Source organism: Varanus komodoensis, unplaced genomic scaffold (genome assembly GCF_004798865.1).
Source record: "Varanus komodoensis strain SLA01 unplaced genomic scaffold, ASM479886v1 scaffold5, whole genome shotgun sequence".
Lineage (NCBI taxonomy): Eukaryota > Metazoa > Chordata > Lepidosauria > Squamata > Varanidae > Varanus > Varanus komodoensis.
Genome location: NW_025336087.1, coordinates 41,170,646 through 41,186,646, shown reverse-complemented (window position 1 = coordinate 41,186,646; position 16,001 = coordinate 41,170,646).

The following is a 16,001-nucleotide window of genomic DNA, read 5'->3' as shown; positions in this document are numbered from 1 at the left end:
ACAAACATTCAATATACCCGAGATAATTCAATTCCCTTTTTTTTGCAGGTTATTTTGATCTGGGATAGAACTGGATCTCAGTGAAGTGATTATTCTTGTCATTATAAATGCCTCCAAACCAACTTCATACATTAAAATCTGCTGCTAATTAATGAACAGATATGACTGTGTGGTGATAGGGAAGGAACTACTGCAGAGAAAAATAAATGAGCATTCTACCATCATTAATACATGTCTTATTCAACAGTTCTGTATTGTTCCCTTTCTTAGCCATACAATGATTGATAAAATAATAAGTTTTGTTCTGTTTTCCTAGGTCATAAACTGCTCCAGAATGGAACTTTAAAAAACTTTATAGAAGATTTGTGTCAGTTTGTAAAATAAAGTGTGATAAATAAACTGTCTTATTAATGCTATTCTATTAATGCCCCTACACATCTCAGTACAACACATAAAGTGAAAACTTTTCACAAAAGACTTGGGTTTGTATATAAAGCACTGCTCAAAATGTTCAGTTGTGGAAATCCTCTCAGTGTTGCCATTTACAAAAGACAAATGTGTAATAGCCAGCTTGACTAGGACATGTAGTTATTACATTTATATCCCACTTTCCCCCTTCTTGTATGGAGCAGGGGAGGGATTCCTTTCTGCTCCCAGAGCCTTTTTATCCTGGAAGGTGGTGGTGCAGATGCTGCTGCCAAACACTTGTTGAGTGGATAGTCTTTGGCGTGGACATCAGCAACTTGTGCCACGTCAGCCGGCAGTAACAACGGCACTCCTCTGCCTCATCTATACTTCACCCTTCTTTAATTTCTTTAAAATTTTAATACTTTGGTTTTCCTTCTGGTTGTGGTTCACCTTGTTGCTTTATTTATTATTTGTTAGTCATATCCTACAAGGATAAATAAGAACCATCCTTCCAGGGTGATAATTTCTGGTTCCCTGCACTCTGGAAATAATTGCCTGGAAATGCAATTCTTGTAAAGAGAAAGAAGCTAAACTTCTTTCAAGCTGTTGGACAATACTAACAGCATCATCTTCAGCAACGTCTGAAGAAGGAAGGAAAGTTAAAGGATCCTGTGCATCACCCTTCCCCAAGCTGCTGTCTTCCAGATGTGTTGGCTGGACACAGCTTCCAGCAATCCTAACTCGCATAGGATTTAGCCATCCTGACTGGCAATTATTATCAAACACATCTGGAAGGCCCCAGGTTGGGGATGCTGCTACACACTCGGTGCCAATGTGGACTGGCAGCAGCTGAAGGCCCTCAAGCAGAGACTGGGCAGCTACTTGCAAGGATGTTTTAAACTATATTCCTGAGCAGGGAACTGGAATCACTGGCCCGAAAGGCTCCTTCCACCTCTGCGATTCTGCGACCTGCTGAAGGGAATGAGCCATTGTGTGGGGCAGGGGGAGGACCAGGGAAGCCCTGTGTCAGTGGGGCCCTTCCTCTCATGCAGGATAGATCCTGGATCCAGTTTCAACAGGGGAGCCCCAGCTGGTTGGTTTCAGCAAGCCGCCCTCCTGCTCTAACATTCACAAGTATATCAATTTAATCCTTGTATCCCTCACAGCCCAAATAGATAAGGTGGGACTAGGCAAGATGATACTGCACTTTTGCTAGAAGAAATGGCTTAAAATAGAAGGTATCACCTATTTGCTATACTTATTTATTAATTTATCCATTATGTCTATATCCTGCCTTTTTTCCTTTCATGGAACTCAAGGCAGTTTACATCATTCTCCTCCCACTCTCAGTCTTATCCTCACAACACCAACCCTGTGAGGTAGGTAAGGCTGAGGATCTGTCAGTGAGCTCCATGGCTGTGATGGGGCCAGAACACCTGAGTCCCAGACTGCCACTCTTAACATGACTCCATACCTCACTTTGCAACCCCACTGCCCATGCTCAGTTTTCATGTTAATGTTTGGTACAGTAAATTTGCCATTAAGTAACATTTCACCTTTATTCTACATGTGCTCCCCAGTCTTGGGTGCACTGGCGTGTGGAAAGATCAAGCACTTCTCATGTCTTGAAGATCTCATTTCACTGACTGGGAAGCCAAAGGCCACCTTAAGTGCATGTCTGAGCATGTCCTGTGAGATGCTTGTCTTTGTTTTCAAACAGCAACCATGCCTGTGATTTCACAATGCAGAGAATAGTGATGATGATAATGATTATTTATTTATTTATTTATTTATTAGAACATTTCTATGCCGCCCCTTGCCGAAGCCTCGGGGCGGCTTACAACACAATAAAATACAATAAAATACAAAAATAACAATATAAAATTAAAATTAACAATATAAAATAAATAAAAAATATAAAATATAAAAGAAGTCGCCCTGGCCAGATAAATAAGCAAATATTGTTAACAATTAAAATGGCATTTAAATAAAAAGGTCTTCACCTGGCGTCGAAAAACAAATAACGACGGCGCCAGGCGGACATCTCTGGGGAGCGCATTCCACAGATAATATGTATCTCACCTGATTAACAGTAATTGTATATATCTCTGCAGTATCCCTTGATGTCAACCACCACTTGGAGCAATATTAAGAACTGTAAATAATGGCTGAAGTCCTTTCAGCTTGTCTAAGGTAAATACCATTGAACACGATGGGACCTTTTTTCAATGGTCATCCCTTGAACAGCGATGTAGAAGAAGCCAATTTCTTATAAATTTAGTTTTTATAATAGGCAGACTGTTTTGTCCATATGAGTTAGCAATCGTCCTTTTATTCTGTATTGAGTAAGAGAATTAATGAAAAAAGAACTTCACTTAAACTTTGAAACTTAGTGCATTATATATCAATTAAAGTAAATTGGAATATTCATGTATGTTTTACCTTTTGCTGCAGTACTGTGAAGAAATGGAACATAATATCTTTTGCAGCTTAACTTCAGATATAAATGCTATTGGTTGATAAAAATGTGATTTATACTTTATTTCTAAACTAGAAAGTGGCATTAATAATAAAAAGTGTCAGAATATGAATGTTCTGAAAGTCTTAGTCCCAAATGCACAAAGGATAAGGAAGACTGAAAATAACATTTCTAATTTCTAAAGCAATATGAGCAGTTTTGGCAATGAGTGGGAAGTGACAAATTCTGACATTTTCCTCAATTTTGAAAAGGAAGCAAAAGGAAATACAAATGCCAGAGCAGCTTTGAAAGATATTGTCATCAACATAAAATTGATTTTATTTCCCAAGTATATTAGTACAGTTTGCTCAGAAATAAAAGTATGTGCAGAAGTAGAAACTATGAATTATGGGATAGCTCTATTATAAAAACAGGTTCAAATGCAAAACCAGTTTGGAATCTAAGAGATGCTGCTTCCTCTTTCAAGTGATGAAACATTGTGGGCAATGTTTTTACCGAGTCAGTTTCTTTTTGAAGAAGAAAGCTTATAATAACAATTTATTCACAAATACACAATTCAGTGCGTATTGCAGAAAGCAAACACACCTTCATTTTTATCCTGCCTTTTTATCTTAATAAGATAAGGCAACATAAAGAACTTATCTTCTCAGTGCCACACAATTTTATTAGTTGAAATGAGAGAAGCTGATAGCAAAATTTGCAAATCATTTAAGCCAGGAAATTTAGGGAGGAACCACACATTGCATTTAGTTCAGTTATTCTTTGGGGAGATTTTTAATACAATGGAGCTGTAAAGTACCTGTATCCTATTCCCAAGCATGAGTTAAAACAGCTGGACGAAGGGTGTTTATAGCAGAATACCCGAATGGGAAATGGGTTAAAAGGCCCTGTACCCTGTGCCAAACTTCCAATTCTAATTACAGCTATGGCAGCCTCATTACATAAAAAAGATTCGCAAAAAAGTCATTATGTTTAGTTTTTCCCTAGGGGTAGTCTAGGTATGACATGGATCACAACATTAGCAGGGGGGGGGGGACATTTTCCCCATTTTCTCTACTCTGAGCTTTAAAACAGCCATCCAAGCAACTTAAAATTTCAGAAAGGATACACATTTCCATTGTCACTGAACCCCAGTTGTCCCTGGATGTATATTCTCTCATATGGATGTGGAGTACACTGGGGAGGGGGATGAAGAGTTCAATCCTCTCTCCAGGGTTCCAGTCAAGGACTGGATCCAGTTTCAGCTGTGTGCAACAGCACATGTGGAGTGGATTCTCTAGCTAGCTTCCTATGGCAGCCCTTCTAGGCCTGGGCAAAGTCAGACGACTGGTAATGTGACTGCACTTTGCACTCAGAAGAAGACCACATTCATCCAAGAATGTAGGACACAAAACAACTGGCTTCGCATAGAGGAAGGGGGATTTTGGTTGAATGCCAGGAACATTTCCTAATGATTAGAGCTATCATGGACAAAGGGGAGAGCTGACCCCCAGCCACTGGACATATTCAAGCAGAGACTGGATGGCAATCTGTCAAGGACATATCAGATGGATTTCTGCACTGAGCTGCCGTGCCCTAAAAGGCTTCCTCCAATTCTAAAATTCTGTGACCTGTCAAATGGTGACAAGGGAGGATCTGGAGAACTCAGGTAAAGAGGTCTTCTGCATGAAGGCCCTTTTTGCATCCAGAAAGACTGGAGTCCCTGTTATTTCCATTTTCTCAACCATTACTACCACCTCTGCTGCCACAAGAACACATCCAAGAAATCACAAGGTTGATGGTTTAACTGGTTTTCGTCTTAGAGCCAGAACAGATGAAATGAGAACAGGAAAGATGATGCCACATTTTTGCTAAGAGAGATTCCTTAAAATAAAGAGTGTTGGCTCTCTGTGTGATTCTATCCTACCTCACATCAGTATGCTCAGTTCTCATGCTAATATTTGATATATTTGGCAGTGAGTGACATTTCCCTTAATTTTGCATGTCTCTTTGCTGGTCTGAGTGTCCTGCAGTGTGGTGAGATCAAGCACATAACTTGTCCTAAAAACCTGGATTTCAGTGGCTGGCTTCCGAAAGTCCTGCTGTAAGTGCATGGAAGATTTTGAGCTTGTCAAATGATATTCTTGCCTTTATTTAACTCTGACAGCAAATGTCTATGCAGTATCATAATGCCTTCTCTATTTCATTAGTTTCTTAAGCAGAATTGTTCTTCAGGAAACCTATGCTCTGTATCTGCTTGGCCTAAAAAAGGCCAAGCTGAAAACATAGCCAAGTATTTAGTGTGATACTAGCTACTACACGCTCATGTTTCTCCTGCAGAATAACACAATTGCGCAAGTTGAAAAAGTGCTTTCCTTCAGTTTTACAATTCAAAACTTCACCCTCTCTGTTCTCATGCCTCTCTGAAACTGCTCTTTAGATGCAGAAGCAAAACCGGAGGCCACAATGTTGCTTAAAGAACCTCTAAACAAGTTTGATCTGGGAATGGCAAGTGTATGATAAATGTCTTGTGTAGAAAAGCTAGGTTGAGGACAAACACACACAAGTACATACAGCCCTTCTTAGGTTACAGTTCAGATACTTTTTCTTGAAAAGATATTAATTGCAATGCCAGAAAATGTGTCCTAACATTAGTGTTGGAGGTGGGACATTCCTAGCAGCCCAGTCATTGCTACATCAGAAATAGTGAGATAACCGTTTCTGTTACATTATTCAGACATCTAAGATAGATCATGGGTGCAAATGATTAACTTGTGCTAGACTATCTACTGAGCTACCCTAATAGATCATTCCTGTCCAGTACTTTGTTAATATAGCCGAGTGCTAAAATTATTCTCAGGTATGTATTTAGTATGTTTTCCAATTCAGTATAGTCTATATTCCTATAACCACTTATCAGGGAATGCATCCCAGTATGGGCCTTTCTTCTGAGCAGATATGGAGAGGATTGAACTATTAATATGGTTATTAGATTAATGGAATCCTTATATTTACTTAGGGAATCATGCAACTTTAATTACTATATTTCTTGAATTCCTTCAAAATTTATACCGACAGTTTCTCTGAGAGAAGAACAATTTGCTGCTTGGTTCTCAGATGAAGATGGATTTTGTAATTTGAGTTTATAATTTCACTCAGGTTTAATGGAATTAATCATCTGAAAGCACCAAGGCTGTAGGAACCCATTTTTTCCTTCCCCCAAGATTAAGACCAAAAGTTTTCTTCAGAGAGCTCAGCAGTACCTTCATGGTGTTTGTGTGGAGACAACTTTTCCTCCAAGGTACCTCTTTGGGTCCTGGATAGAACGAACCACATTCCCAGGCTTATATGGGAGTAAAAAGATAGGGCGTACAAGGATGAAGCCAAGAAAAGATGATGGTGACCATTGTTGGAGCTAAACCTGTGGTCCTTATTATATTGGTTCATGGTACTCCTGGGAATGACAACCATGGGTGAAAGGGCAGGCAGTTTCCCCTTGTAATTTTTTACATATTTTGGAAAGATTGAGTTTCAATTTTTGCCAGGAGGCCTTTCTCTTTAGCAGAAAGTGGGGTAATAGTATTGTTTATTTATTTATTTAGCGGACTTATATGCTTTGGGGTGGCTCAGTTTCCCATTGAGAAGGTTATAGATCTAGTTCCTGCCCTGGTGGGAACTGCTAATTCTGCTTTCTCCATTTCCTGCCCCAGGTAAGGTTTGTGGGGAGCAGAAGAAGGTGGAGATGATACTCTGAAATCCATTTTCATTTTGCATCCACTCTTATTGTGTATAAAAGACTGAGATTCTTTTGGGACAAATGCCCACACTTCTTTAAAAATATTCTTCCTTAGAAAAAATAATAACATTAAAATTAAAGAATTGTTACATTTTGTTGTAGGTCTCCACAAGCTTTTAAATAAAATGAAGCATCACTCTATTTAGTATTTATTCTTAATTGCTAAGAAACAACCAACATCGGTTTTTATATTTTTCTTTTTGTTACTTTCCAGAAACGCAGGGAGAACAATGGACTCCTACAATAATTGGTTTCATTTTTGTAAACACATCCAGTAGAGTGGAACCCAAAAAATTCCAAGAAGAAAATTCTTTTTTCTTTTGAAAAAAAGAAATCTATATTTTGCTTGCAAAAGGCAAGCATCTAGGATGACGAAAGTTAAGATCGACTGCACTAAGCATAGAGTTTTAGGTTAGTAAAGTGTGTGTAAATCCCATTTTATGAGTTAAATAAGATGTTCTTTATTTTATTTCTTCAGTAACTGAAATATTTAATATAGGAAAATATGAAAATACCAAGCTGGACTTAGTTTGGATCCAGGGTCAGTATTATTTATATAATCTGGTGCAATAATCAGAAGTTTGTTCCAAGCCGTAGCTACGTGTAGTTTGCTGCCTACACAGACAAACACATCTGACATTATAAAATAAAAGTACAGTCCTAATTACTTGGAAAAAGTCCCACTGAACTCAATGAAGCTTATTTCTAAGTAGACATACCTAGGATTGCACTGTTAATGTCAGTTGTGTTTGCCTGCAGAGTCACTACAATAATGATATTCAACCCTTGGAAAAGAATGTTGATCTTCTGGACAATAAAGGACTTGAATTCTATAGTTTCAGTCAGTCTATTCCCACTTACTCATACATTTAAAGGCCAATGAGTTTTTTACATTGGTATTTATGCCTTCAAAAAGAAAAGATTCAGAAGGCTTGCGAACATCAGAAAAAAAGTTTTGAGGGTTTTTTTACATGCAGGATCTAACAACATAGAATTGCAGAATTGCTGAGCCTGGCAGCCTCCCAAGCCTCAATTCAAAGGTGGTGTTTTTCTCAAGACAGTTGAAAATGCCAGAGATGAAATAAAAAGCCCTAAAGGGGATGGGGTATGGCTTTTACAGCAGGTGCCAAAGATGTTGAAGTCCAACAATTATGAATCTCCTCCAAATGCAGCTATAATTTTTATAGTGCAGGCTTCAGGCGACATCTCTAACAAAACATTATACAGTATAAACTGGAGTCACCTGCTTTTCTGATTCCAGGAGTTTTGAATGAAAGTCAATATTGACTTAATATGAAAAAAGAAAAAAAAAATATGGAGGGCCAGTTCATTAAGTCCTGCCTTCTACTTTACCTACCTGAGTTACAGGAAGCAGCAATGAGGAGCAGTGGTTCCACTTTACATTGTCCCTTTTTGCCTCTGGAAAGATGCTTAGCTGAACAGTCTTAGGCATGTTTAGAAGTTTATTTAATTTTATAAAGCCAATTCATCCATTTTTATGGTATATAGCTACTGAAAAGAGTGGACTTGCAATCATGCACCCCTGTCTATGATGGATTAATGTAGGAGACTATGAGACATAATCCAAAACCCTCCAAAAACTCTTTCATTCTTCACGTTGTGCTAAAGATTTTAGGATCATGGAAGCCTATGTGAAACTGGGACACGCCTTTGCAGAGGACCTTAAATTTACGTTGCACTTCTTTCTTTTTATGAACTTGGGAGTGGGATCATTGTGTAAAGCTACCTATGCCTACCAGATTGTGGAAAATGTGTGGGACGAGGAAAAGAGTATTCTGACCAGCATTAGGATGTAGACTTCATCTTACACTATAGTTTTAATATTCCTACATGTTTATTCATTCATTTAAGGACCACTGGGATTGATTTCTTTTTAGCTATGGGAGATGATGGGATACATGCCACCATTAAGAAAAAAGATGGAGGAGAGTGGATACCATTCATACATGGAAACCATGAACCTATCTGAACCCTGGCCTCAAGGTGAGGGACCACTCTGATCTGTCACCTTATGTATAAACTTCATATACTTAGCTGCTTGACATATTACAGATACAACATATTTTCAGTGTGGTGACAAAAATATTCGTACCAAGTGCATCATATTTATGTTATATACAACAGGGATTCAGGTCTAATAATAAACAGTTGCAATATGCACTTAGTATACTCATCATGATGCTTTATCCTTGTACAGTTTGGAGTATAGTTTCATGTATCATGTACCCACTACCCTCTAGAATATTCTTGACGAATCAACTCTATCCAGGTAGCTGAACAGCAAAAACAACAGAAGCCACTTTAGATGTTAAGGCTTAAGCATGTATTGGTGCATTTGAAACATGTTGCTCAAATATAAGAACACTGGACCAACAGTAAGACAAACAAGTGGGTCGTAGATCAAATCAAGACAGAACTTTCACTAGAAGTAAACATGACAGAACTGTGGCTGTCATACTTTGGACATATCATGAGAAGGAAAGACTCACTGGAGAAGACAATCATGCTAGGGAAAGATGAAGCCAGCAGAAGAAAAGGAAGATGAGATGGATTGAATCCATCAAGGAAGCCACAGCCTTGAATTTAGAACAGCTAACAACAGATGGCAAAAGAAGAAGGGGACGGCAGAGGATGAGGTGGCTGGATGGAGTCACTGAAGCAGTCGGCGTGAGCTTAAGTGGACTCCAGGGGATGGTGGGGGAAAGGAAGGCCTGGAGGAATGTTGTCCATGGGGTCGCAATGGGTCGGACACGACTTCATGACTAATAACAACAACAAAGCAGGATTTGCACAAGACATTCTGGAGGACTTTCATTCATAGCATCAATATAAGTTGGAAATGACTTGACATAACAAAAGCACAATCCTCTACACATTGATTTAGGAATAAGTCTCATTGATAAGAGTGGAACTAATTTCAGAGTGAACCTATATAGGATTCTAGTATATGAATGCCATGCTTTGCTTTGAGGATGGAGGGTCAGGAACATGAGCATTCCAAAATAACAGTCATTGACAGTAAAGCTGCAGATTCTTTTTCCATATTAAATTTAAGAATTGTTTGACAATTGAGAGTTTTGCTCTAGCAAGTGGAGAAAAACTCTCCATGGCTATATGCACTGTGACTTCTTCTAAGTCAAAACTGAATTTGGTGCTGTCACTATCTATTTGCAGAATTCTTCAAGAAAAATACACCCTGAAATGACTTTTACACTTGTGAGTTAGAATAGAAAAAAGGTATCCAAATATTGTTTCTGTATGTTGAAAATTCAGAGTTGGCGCAGCTTCCACTCTGTGTTCTCAGACACCATAACTAAGTATACCCTGAGTGACCCATTAGTGGGAAAACATTATTAGATGCACCAGCAGCGGGTGAAATGGAATTTGCAGGAGGAAAGATAAAAACACTGAGAAAGAAAGTAGTGGCAATAGCTAAGGCAGCACAGCCTCAGGCACTGATGGAATGCAGCAGGGCTGGCCCTGAGAAAATCGAAGTCAACTGTCTGCTCCGGACTACAAACAAGCAGAGCCATGGCAAGGGGCAAGGGCAGCATCTTTTGGCCGCAAATCCAGATGATATTGGTATATGAGTAAAAAACCACCACTTTCTCATAGTTTTCACATGCTCCAAAATAATTATAATCCCAAGATCATAGCTGGGAATATTGGTTAAGCTGATTATAGGGACAGCGTATGGAATTTTTTCTTCCTTGGATTTCAGATACAGTCACATTAGGAATCAAGTAACTGCAGAAAAAATTCAGGTTGCAAATTAAGTTTGGGTCAGATAAACTCTGTGCTAGTTCACGTTGCCTCTTCTGTTCTTTGGAGTTAACTCAGAAAGATCATAAAGCTAGGAAATCTCTCTCCTCCTCTTCCTCCTTCTTCTCCATCAACCTTCAAAAAAGCATTGGAAAGCTTGCTAAAATGCGTTTTGCTGAGAGCCACTATTTCATTTTTCTATAGGGTCAACATTGTCACACCTTATTTTGTTTTCGTGAAAACATTGTTTGGTATTCTGAAGGAAATACATTTTATAAATGTTCTCTATCTATCAAGTTCTTAATAAAAATATTATTCTTGTCCGTACAAATACATGCTGGTGCCACAAAAACAATAGACAGAATGTGCTTTCTAACAGGATATTTTATTTGCTTAATTAGTTGTAATCTTAGTGTCACCTAAATGAAATGGTTTCCTAGAGGAAAACATAACAGTACTTCAGAGTCTGTTTTGCATAACCCCCCACCCCATCTCTGAACCTATACTTGCTTGATTTCTATAATTTCTTACAAAAGCTTACATTCAAAGTTCTGGCAATCTGTTTGCATTCCATGAAGTCCCCATTGTGCAAAAGGGCACAAAAACTCTGAAAGTAAGAGAAGAAATACTGAGGGATAGACTGCCCTCCCAAATAAATAAAAAATATATAGTGTGCCTCCAGTCTTGTAGAGGACTGATTCCAACTAGCTAGCATGTTGAGAAGGACAAAGATTGTCAGAACATATCATGCAATCATCAACATCAGAACTGATTTTGGAATTAGGGTTGAAATTATAAGATAAAATGTAGGCATTATTAAAAGACAATGTCTAACTTTGCCAAGGCCAACTGCAAATTAAACCAGAGAAATTCTAGTTAACTTATTTTTACTAGTTAACTTATTTATTTATTTATGGTGAGCATCAATCCCCAGAGAGGTTTGCCTGGCGCCGACGTTATATTCTTTTCAGCATCAGGCAAAACCCTTTTTATTTTCCCACTATTTTGTTTAATTGATTTTAACTGGGTTTTTAGTATATCAATGGTTGGATGCTGTGAGGTTTGTTTTATTCTACTCATTTTTTGTATGCCATCCTGAGATGATTGTAGTGGTCGGGTTAGAAAAGCTTTAAATAAATACATAGATAAATAAATGTTTATGGTGTTGGCTTCTCTACACACACTTACATCATTTTGCCATTGAAAATTGCCTTCCACCCAATGCTGATATTTGTTCCCAAAGGTGTTCTTTGCTACAAACATCAACTTTGGGTCAAATAACAGAGTAATGTTATATGGCAAATATAATGAGAAAAACATTTAAAAACAAACACATCCCACACCAATTTCCCAATGTAGATTACAGTTTCATGATGTTTAAAAAGAAGAAAAGAGAAACATGATTAAAGGATTCAAAAATGTACCTAATATCATGTCTAGTCTGACCCCAAGTGGGATAAGATTTGTCATGCAATGTTTAGAGGTTTAGGGTTAGGATTTATCCAGTGTGCTTTTTCTGGAACTGAAGCTGAATCTGAACATCCTGTAGTCAGAACTGGTAAACTTCTGCCTGAATAAAGATTTTTATTAAGATTTTAAACTAAAAACCGAACTGGTAAACTTCTTAGCACTGGTGCTGTGCCACAGTTCTTATTGCTCTGGGCCACAAGGCTCTCCCATTGGCTTTCTGAACCACGTTACAGTAAGATGCTAGTTTCCCCTGACTTCTCATTTATCTCTTACTCTTCATTAATTTCTTACTCACCACCTATAGGAAAAGAACATCAGTGTGCTTACTCAAGAAGAAAATCAGCATTAAAACATGTGATGTGACCACTGTTGATGCCAACAGAGGGGTTGCATTTGAATGTCTGAAGCCATGTATTGAAGGAATGAAGTAGTCCTGGTTCACATGCTCCTCACCTTTCAACATTTCCCCCCTAAGATAAGCAGGCAGACCCATTTCTATGTTATCTAGGTGATATGTGCTTTGGATGCCATTTTGGATTACTTTTTAAAGGGATAATCTATGCAGCTTTGTTAGTCACTGTGCAAATTCAGACCCTCTTGGTGTCACATTTACTGGGCTAGTAGTTAAGTTCATTTTCAAATACTGCAGCTGCAATATTTAGGTTCTGAGAAAACAGAACACTATCAATTCCCAAGTAGCACATTAATAACAATAGGGTTGATAAAGTGTCATGGAGACTTACTGGTTAATAGTTCCTGTGAATTCACTAGTACAGAGCAAGACAAGTGCTCACTTCTCAGCAATATCTATGCCATTTGTGCACACCTTCAAAGCTATAAGTTCATCTTGAAGGAAGGCAAAAAATACAGGTCAGCACAGACAGAAAAAATATGGGTGTAAGTAGACTCTAAAAATTAGATGTACATACAATTATTTCTAAAATCCTTTGCACTGAAAACTGAATATCTTCTCTTCTTCAAATTCATGTACATAATTAACATTTACCCTCAAAGTGTACCATGAAGTGGTGTGTGTATAAAACCATAATTACTGCAATTTCAAAGAAGGGTCAACTGCAGGGCAAAGTCTTGCCAGGTCAGCAATGGTTGAAAGGGCCTCTAATAAATTTCTGTTTGAACTCCTATATTTAAACCTTGGCATGTAGCCACTTTGTGAATGTAGAATTGGTCCACTGGGGAAGGATTTCCCATGCATTCCTCAAAGGCGTGGCTGACATGTTGGAAAAGCTTCAGCTGCTCAAGCTGCAAAAGAACTTAGTGAGGTAGCACTGTTTTTAGCCACCCAAATGTAACAGATGCTTCTTTGGCACCTTTCAAAACATTTCCAGGCTGAAAATGAAATAAATTACTGAGAACCAAGGAAAGGGACATGAACTTCATTTGCGAAGTCCTGCATTGTCCAACCCATAAAGTGTTTTGACTGATGGGCATTCATGAACCATATGTTCACCTAATCTTTATGGCTCAAAGATTACTATTGCTTGCTTGTGTTTGGAAAGCCTCTTCCTAGAGAGACAGGAAGCCCAGTCTCACCAGTTCCAGACTACCAGGCCCTTTCCCTCTGGTTTCAGGGTGTCTGGCACCTGACCCAAGAGCTTCAGTCCTGGCAAGAGGACCTTCCAATATACAGGTGTCTTCTTCTGTTTAACCACTTTGAACCACTACATTTCATCCTTGTCAATATATACCTAACAGATGTTGTGCAAATGTCTGCATTTCTATGGCAAACCCTCAAAATGTCCAGAGGAGACACCAGCCCAGTATCTGGTGACCTTCAAACCTGGGATAGACACTAAACACAACACAATGCGAAGTTCCACACCAACCCTTTATTAGCATGAAAAGTGTGCTTCATTTAGCACTCCTAGCAGTGCAGACCTCCAAAAGGATGGATTGTTCTCTCATTTCTGCCAGATAAGCCAAGTCCCAAAATATGCTATTCCTCATGCAAAGGATCAACAGGGTTTCCTGCATGTTCTTTGCAAGATCTTCAGCAATGGCATTGCAGAAAGGCCAAGAAGAAAATGGGCTATGGATGAAAAAGCTGCACTGGTGGTCAGGAGGAGCTCTGAGCTTTGGCTTTGAGATCTAGGGAATGGTAAGCAATGGATCCAAGGGGACTTCAGGGTCAAAGAGACAGGAGAAAGGAACCACCAATTTTCACAGATTGATTTGAACTAACCAGTCAAATTCTGACGTGCTGGATATTTTATTTATTTATTTTCTTCTTTGGGAAGGTGATCATTTTTCAAAAGGCTAATTAATTTTCAGATTTATCTGGAAGCTATTAAGTTGACAAAGCATTGTTTTTCTGTAAATTAGATTGAAAGCTTCAGATTATATATAAACGGCAGGAATTCTGGGCTGGAAAGTGGCTGTCTTGAAGGGAAATGAGGCAAGGAGAAACTCTGAGGCAAATAATATTGAATTTGTAACCAAATTGAAGGTAAAAATGAAAAGGATGCTCAGCTGGAATAAGAATGTCAGGTTGGAGAGAGCAAAGTCAATAAAATGAAAAGAATAATAAAGACATCTAATGAAGAACGCATCATATTTGCAGTAGCACTAGGCAGAGTTGGAAAGATTTATAATGGTGGTGATAGCAGTAATCCTTCCTCCAATTCAGAAACTTTTCATGAAGGACCAGAAAGTAGAGAACACCTTCACCTCATTACCAGAATGGGTGACTTATGCATCAATTACACAAGGGTCCAAAAATCCATATTTTCTTCTTTATCAATCCCTAAAATAATAATGCACTGATGGTGGTATTGACTGAGGAAATTGCTAATATACTTACCCAACACTGCTTAAAATTTGATCAATAAAGCTCAGCTGATTGTATAGATTTTTTCCATGTTGATTATCAGACGTTTTGCCCTTCCAAGCTGGTAGCTCCAACTTGTTGTCTACTTCTTTGTTCCTAGTTAAAATAACCTTAAAGGTTACATCTTTAAATACATTTCATAACAGTATTGGTTCCATAATATTTCTGAAAAAATACAGTAATAAGGAAAACCCTTAGAACCATGATGGGCAGCCCAAACTGAAATATTTTTATTTTCATTTAGTGCAGTAGAATGGAGTGAAGTAGAGATTATTGTGTGTGTGTGTGCGTGTGTGTGTGTGTGTTTTAATGTGTAGAGTACACCCCAATATTATAGATTTGCATCCAATTCAGTCAAAGTCCAGGCCAAATTGACCCCCTTTGGACTGTTTCTGATGTTCCCTGAGTTGAAGTCATTTTCCTTCCAAAGTGAACCAAAAGAGCAAAATGGAAACCTGCATGAGGCATTGTTTGCAATTTGGCTGTACAAAGGCCGACAGTGTGCTTTCTCTCTCTACATGCTGAGTTGGAGGGAGGGACACAGACAGACAGGGTTAAGTTCCAAGTCCACCTTCTAATGCTAGGGCACATTTGGGGAAGGGCAAAGATGGCTCTGTGCTATGTCTGTTCTTCCAATTTCACTGTGTTTTACTTTGAAAAGTCTTCTTAAACTGGTTGTCAGTCACAAGTCCCTAGTCCCTGTGCCTACGCTAGTGTTTTGCAGGATCTTGTCTGGGAATCCCTCTTTGATGTGCGCCAAATTTAAAACACAAAGGCGGGGGGGGAACAGAAGATCCCCTTTGCAGCTTTCTTACCTAGAAGCCTGCTTGTCATTTTCAGAACAGTACAAAAAGGACACAGGTAATAACCCCATTCTTTTTTGGATACCCTCCAGGCTTAAGGCGTCTCTTGCCCTGCTCCACTTGCCTGCTTGGTGGGCAGAGAGCCTCTGAACAAAGGCAGGGAGATCTGCTGCTCCTTCTTCCCACAACCACCGCATATGCCTGCTCCAGAGTGTGACGCATCTGAACAAGCCTGTAAAGAAGACGAACAAGTCCAGGGTGTTTTGTCCACCTTTGGTGCTAGCCCTGTCCTTGGCGTAATAACCCCATTCTCATGCCAAGACCTGTTTCCTGAATCCTTTTTTTCCTGTTTTCCACTGTTACATAATGGGTTATTTTTCTCTGTAATAAGTTGCTCTGTCTTGTTTTTCAAAAGCAAAACAAACCATTAATGTG